We start from the raw sequence: 7316 nt of genomic DNA on the forward strand, positions 1-7316 counted from the left end.
TCCTTCATCTTGTTCTTTTGTTAGTACTACTCTTTCTTTCAGCTCAGTTGAGGTAGCAGTTTCTCTTAATATTTTTTTTTTTTTCACTCCTCTGTTGGCAAAACACATGCCTTACTTTGGCAACCCTTTGCCTGGGAGAAGGGAAGCAGCAGACTCTCATAGCACTTGCTTACAGAGATGGGAAGGAGGGATGATACGTAGATACAAGGCTATTCCCACACATGTAGTGATTCAGCTAGACTGTTTTTATGTACAGTATGATTTAAAAAAAAAAAAAGCAATGGGAAGTAAGGGTACTTCTCAAAATGGTCTTTCCAGTTGGCATTTGATGTTTTTGCTGGAAATGCTGTAAAAATAGAGAGCAAGACTGAGAATGCATATGGCATGGGTTTAAAAGCCAGCGGATCAGTTGCAGAGTTATACTTCAGATTGCTTATCGGTAGGACTAATTCAAGCACCTGATTTATAATTAAAATTCAGTAGGACTTTTTTTCCTCTTAAAAGACAAAATTTTGGTAGGAAAAATTCTATTACATCTGAGTGTATTGTAGGAAGATAAAGCACACATTGCAATTTATAAACAGACAAAAAATGCTCACTTCTACCTTGATAGGAAAAAAGAGTCTCTTACATTACTTCTTGACTAAAGAATGTACTTGGGAGTTTTAATTAGAAATAACTTGAATCAGTTTAAAGAAGATAGCATTCATCCTGATTGAAGCAAAGTATCTATAAAATAAAAAACTGAAAAGATGGAGATAATTTAAATAATTGAAAAGAACTGCCCACATTGCTTCTTTCTTCTGTGTTTTAATATGTCTCTACTACACTTTGGCCATTTCCATAAGGTAGTGCTATTTTAGTGCCTTTCATGATGCAGTTAAACCCATAAGTTAATGCTAAATCCAGAACATAAATAAAAAACTACATTAATTTGAGGGGTTTGGGGGGATGGGTGTTGACTGGGAGGAGGAAAGAGGGGACTATGCTATACGCTTTCAAATACTTGCACAGGATAGAAATCTTAGGTCTTGTAATGTCAATTTAGTGGCAACTTTTTTTACTCCACAGCATTTGAAGAAATGTGCATAATCAGTCCACCATAAATTGTTGAAGTGAACAAACTAACTCCATTCAGAAATGTATTTTCAAACTCAGTATCAGAGTGATTAGATTAATCCTGAAAGACATTAGTCCTGAAAACAGGATCTTGGTTCCTGAATCATGTACGTATTTGTGAAAATTTTGCCCGCCCTTGGTCCTAAAAGGCAATTCTGTGAATTACTCAGCAGACAACAAATGCTAGTCGGAAAGGTCAAGCTGTTCTTGGGCAAATAGTGAAAGCTACTGAAATATCGCTTGATTGCCAGAGGTGGTCTTCTGGATGTAGATGTGCCAGTTGAAGGTGTTTCTTCCCTTGGCCTCTTTTTGCCCCTTGGCATCTGGGTGGCAGTGACTGCTGCTGCCATCCTCGAGGGGTCCTCTTTGGGCTCCCCACTACACTTAGGAGAAGTTGGCTGCTTTAGCTGAACTGATGAAGGTGGTGGGATTTAACTTGGCTAACTTTGCTTTAGATGGATTAGGGAGGCTTGTGTAATCCTGTTGTAACAGACCTTGTCGCTGGTAAGCCAGGGAGTGGTTACAAACACCTGGGCTATAATGGGAGGGGACAGAAATAAATCTCATTTGCCTAGCTCTCTGCAAAGTGAAATTCTCCATTTGCATCTTAGGAAACTGTTTATACAGTAGATATCCTGATTTTTAGTGATGTTTAGTAATCATATGGCAGTGGAATACCTGCATGTCTGTTTTTAGGTAAACTGTGAAAAGATGGTCTGTGAAGCTGTATTTCAAACACATGAACTGAACTGAAGGAAAATGTGTGATATCAAAACCCCAGCTCCTTAAGCTTTCCTGGTTTTGCCAGGTTACTAAGACAGACATCTTTTGGGATGTTCCGTTTTAGAGCTCCTGTAGGGCATATGTGGCTCAAAATACGGTCACTATGTGACCTATAATATATTGATATGGTTCAGTAACTAAGGATATAAAAAGTGATGGTCAAAGTCTCAGGCTTTTGAAAATTGTTTGCTTTATTATGCACAATTTTAGTTTCTTATGAGGTCTGATGTATCAGTCACCATGAAACTTAATAGCTTATTAAATCGCCTGCAGATGCAGTTAGGTGTTTTTTCAGTAGCTTAAAACCTAGCAGACAAATTCTTTTAATATTTGCTATAGAGGCCTGGGTGGTAGGGAGGGGACCTCAGCAGATGCTTCATATTTACAGTTCCCTTCACTACTGTAATGTTTGGCTTTGCTTGAGTTTGTAGGTGGGAAAATAATTTGTGATCTTTACAGTGTCTGCTGTTGTTCCTGCTTCATTATTCAACACATGTAGATGGTAATAGTAATCTAGAAATTATTTTATTAAGCTTATGGGAGAGTAATGTTAAAATTGAAAGTTAATTTGGGAAGCTTTTGGATTCCCCACCTTGTAGTGTGTCAATGTTGCTTTTAAAATAAATATTACAAAAAAACCCTGAAATATTTGTGAGGGGGAGAGGGAGGATTGGACTCTTTAGTCTTTACCGTAGTTACAATTTTGTTCAAAACTGCTTCAGGACCAAGTAGGTCGCAGATGGAGAGGGAAAAGCTTTGTTTAGTACGTGAAACTTCCGAAGGATCAGAATTTCCTGCCATAATTATTTTTTTTTTCACAGTTGCAAAAGCAGTACCATCTTTTTCTTAGTAAAAACATCTTGGGAAGCTTTGAACTGAAGTTATTCTCTCTTCTCCTTTGCAATGCCTCTCTTTCCTCTCAGGAATGGAGGGATGGATGCAGTTAGGACTCTTAAGTATTGATGCTTTCGAGAAGCTAAAATACCTCAGGTTCCTCCTTCACATTCTTCCCCGAAGACAATTATAAACCTGAAATTCTACAATATTTCTCTTAGTTGCCTTTGATTTTCTTTTTTTTTTTTTTTTTTTTCCCTCCAGAGGTGACTTAAAATGGTAGGGGCAACTAAACACTGTCCTATAGGAATTATTCACCCAAAGAAAATTCAGATACAAAAGGCTCGTTTAGTGCTTCAGGGGTACATTGCAAATATCCCATACAAGTGTGGATATAAAATCAATAAACTCTTAAATCGGAAGTGATTCATCTTAAAGCATAGAGTTTGGGAAGGCAAAAGTCATCTGTGTGTTCATTTCTTACTTCTGCCCACCAGCCGCAGAGGTTCTAAATAATTTAGATTTTCATTATTCTGAAAACAAAGCTTCCTTCAGAAAATCCTGCCAAAGAATAATTCATAGTGCATGAGCACTATACGATTTTTTTGCGTATGGTTAATATCCATTGTTTTAAATTATCTTCAGTGATGTTGCAAATAGCATTTCCTGTGCAAAGGAATATATATGCCCAAGGCAGAGGAAGCTCTTTGGGGTGGATGAGCAGAATTTTTAACCCAGTTGTTCTTAACGGAGCAGAAACTGATGAGAGAAATTAGAACATGCATGCCTGCATAATTTCTCCTGTGAAATGAAGACTGAAGAAGAGCCACAGGAGTGTAGAAGTATAACACAATTCCAGAATGACAAAAGCAGGAAACTTTTCAATTAAAACCTGCTACTCTGGTTAGTATAATACTGCATGTTGGCACGCAAAGGCAACACTTAACTGCTTAACTGCTCTCCTGTGATTAAGCAAAACTAGTCAGAATTATCTTTATCTCGCTGGCTGCTCTGCTTACCAGGACTGTGCTCTGCTTCTCAGCTGCTCGGGGCAGGCAGGGAAGGTGCAGGGTATGGTCCCACTTGGGGCAGTGGCTGGTGTGGCTGGTGCGTGCTGGGCGTTGGTTGTGTTGGGCTGGTTTCCTCCAAGCTGCCAAAATCTGTGAGCACAGTGGGCTGGTCATTTAGCCTGCATCAGGATCCTAGTGCAGAGAAGTGAAACTTGTAGTATCTCCAGTTACGTTTCATAAAGCGACACGCCTCCTGGTATCACTCTTGGTTACAGCAAGAAGCGAGTTCTGCTGCTTTATGTGTCAGGTAACTGAAGTGTGTGGTCAAGTGTATGTGCTTGTCCACGTATCTGTCTGTGTGCTGTGCATATAAAACAGAAGTAACATTTTGTTCGTACATGATTATTTTTTAATTGATTGCCAGAGGTGCAGTAAGATTCGTACTCCAGAATAATGACGTCTTGGATATATGTAAACTAGTTTGAGAATCCTGAGTTGCACATTTAGAGTCCACAGGTTGTGCTACAAAATAAAGTAAGGTGTGATTAAACTAAGAAAGAAATGTAATGTACTGTGGTCCATAGTACTTGCATCTGCACAAAAGCTGTGGCTTTTCACCTAAATGGCTTGAGTCTAACAGACTTGCATTCCTCGTGGTGCTGTTCAGTGATGTTATGGTGGGAAGTCCTCCTTGTGATTACAAGTTTTACAGCCATAATTTATTTTTTAATGATGCATCACTATCTGTCAGGTAAACATAACAAGACACTATAATCCACTTAATTTAGTGGCTTCTCTTCTCTGTAATTCTGTTCTGTCTGTGAATTTCTGATGGAATCGGCTTATCAGGCTTTGAAAACAGGGTGTGGTGCTGCTAGTACTTCGTTTTAAAACATACTCAGAGAAAGTGTAAGAGACTGTTTTATTTTTCTTTTCCCTACGTGTTAAGATTTCCTGAAGTACAGGACAAAGACCCACTTGTTTACTGCTATTTGGTGTAATAAAACCAGTAAACTAATGCTCTTATGCATTGCAGAGAACTCTCTCCATGCATCCTAAGTAGGTCTTGGGTGTTGGTATGCTTCAGTATGACTATAAAACCAAATGAAATATCTCTCCATAGTGAAATCAGGTTTATTACAGTGTAATTTCCTTCTAAAAACAAGTCTCCGTTTAAGGAGTTTTATCTAAAATAACTAATGAATGTAATGGCATTAAATAATAAAATATTGTTATGATGCCAAAAATAACTTCTCGGTCTCTTTGATCTTCATTTCAGCTAAAGATATAAAATTCCACTAGAGACTTTTGTAAACAGACTCCATTAATCCAAACAAATTCTTTTGAAAAACAGCAACTATAATAGATGTTGATTAAGACAGTGAATAACCTTGAGTTTTAATTTTCAATACAGCTTGAGTTAACTCCACATTAATTGGAGTCACGCCTCTAAGTCATGTTGTACTGCTCTGAAATCTGCATGTGACTACTTCTGTTTGTCTTGGCTTTAATTAATCATTCTCTTATTTCTTGGCAGCAGCCGTTATTGGGCAGGGAAATACGGTTCCAGGTGTAGTCTTGAGTCTTTACAGCTTCTGCCTGCCTTCTGCGTACTGTGGCTCTGCGCAGCGCAGGCGGTCCTAGCAGCATGGAGTCTTGCAGCAGATGAAACACAGATACGTCTGTAGTATTTCCAACTGGTGTGCTGATGGGAACTCTCTCTAGTAGTCTTTAAGCCTTTCTTCTATCATTGAAGAAGTTAAAATTTCATTTTTTCTACATCTACATTGCTTAGTAACATTCAGTGCATGTGTAATGTAAGCTTCTGTGTGTTTGCATGCTGCTTAATTTTTTGTTTTGCCATAAAGCTTTCCATGACTACCTAAGAATAAGAAGGATCCCATTTAAAGAGATGCAGACATATGTTATTTATGTTTAGAAAAAGAAATACATCTGGTTCTGACAACACATCATTATCTTATGTGCTTCTAAAGAATGCACCAGTTGATATAATTATCTTGATTAAGAGTGTCAGTGGAGTTAATAAAGAGGAGTGCCCTGAGAACTGCAGTGTCTGTATGGCTTGGCCCTTTGTGCACTTTGGGGACCTCATTTCTGATTGCCTTGTTCTTTCAAAGTTCCCTTATGGGGCAGGGGAACAATTAACTCCCGTAAAGCGGAAGCCCAGGAGCAGCTGGGCCCACTAATGACGGGCAGTATGGATTTGTGCTGTGCCAGACATGAATTTCTCCCCAGGGATAGTCCCTCGGTATTATCCCAGCTCGTCTTGTGCCGTTAAGTGCCCTCAGACAACGTGGTGCCACTCCTCATGGCACACAGTGCGTGTATGCACTCAATCTTACGTTACTAAAAACATTGCTTGGGGGCAAATCTTGTGCCTTGTGGATGTAACCAGTCTCTTCCAGCTAGTCCAGAGGAGCAGAGGCAGAAACGGGGCTGCGTTGCTTCATCAATTCCCCACAATGTAGCCTGCAAAGAAAGTAAAGAATTTGCCAGACATGATAGGAAGCCTTGGGCCAACTCCGAGATCTTTCTGTAAGCTGGTTCACCATATTACAGTTGAAAAATAATGTGTGTTTTCTAGAGTTTGATTATCAGGTTTTGCCTGTTTTCCTTGTTGCTCCTGTTTTTGAATGCTGACCTTAATGGTCAAGCACTGGAGACTAAATTAGCAATTCAGTATGTGTGACTGGCAGTGGGGACGGAGAGTGAACTTTGGTTGTTGGAGTGCTCAACTTGTGCTTCTCACCTGAATTCAGTTCTTGCAATGGGAGGATAGCTGTAAGAAGGTTTAAGTGCCAACATGTTGAATAGCAGTGAAGAATAGAAGAACAGGAGATGGCTGAAAAGCCAAAGGCAGAGGAGTCAGTGCCCATGTAAGGGATGGTAGTGGTGGTTTGGAACGTGCACGTTAACCCCAGGTTGTAAGCTTCCAAGGAAAAGCAAGAAAGCAGCCATAGGAGGGGGTAAGAAATTTCCTAGCAATATCAAAATAAATGCTGAAAACAGCATTTGTCAGTATGAATATTGCAGCTGCGTTGTTCAGAACATCCTTGTGGTACCTGAGATGTGCATGAACAGGGCTTGATGCCAGTGTGGTAGTAAGGCGGGGAGAGGAGGGAGATGGCACCTTGCATTTTTGCAGGAGATCTTTTGGGAGGGATGTTTTATTTTAGTTTTTAGTTTAAGCGTTTGTAAGGCTCCCTCTGTAGGTGTCAAAGGAGGAGAAGCTTCTCCAAAGGTTGATTTAGAACAGCTAAATCGGGTATCTGTCTGGATCTCCCTTTGGAGGAACTCTGTCAGAGGAGTTTTGCTCTTTGCGTTAGCTATAGAGAGCCATGGTGACGGCCACCACAAGTTCCTCGGCTTTTATGATTATTCCCCTAACCATGTGTGTGTGAAATTCCAATAAAGGCTCAGTGAAAAGTAATGTAAATATTTCATTCCTCTGTCTCTGAGAGAAGGAAGCTTGTGTTGTTCATAATGTTGCAGTATTGAAGAACATAATGCATGTGGTTTGAGTTCTGTCCCTACCCTGACTCTGTTAAA

This window comes from Pygoscelis adeliae, unplaced genomic scaffold (genome assembly GCF_000699105.1).
Source record: "Pygoscelis adeliae isolate BGI_AS28 unplaced genomic scaffold, ASM69910v1 Scaffold62, whole genome shotgun sequence".
In the NCBI taxonomy this organism is placed as follows: Eukaryota; Metazoa; Chordata; class Aves; order Sphenisciformes; family Spheniscidae; genus Pygoscelis; species Pygoscelis adeliae.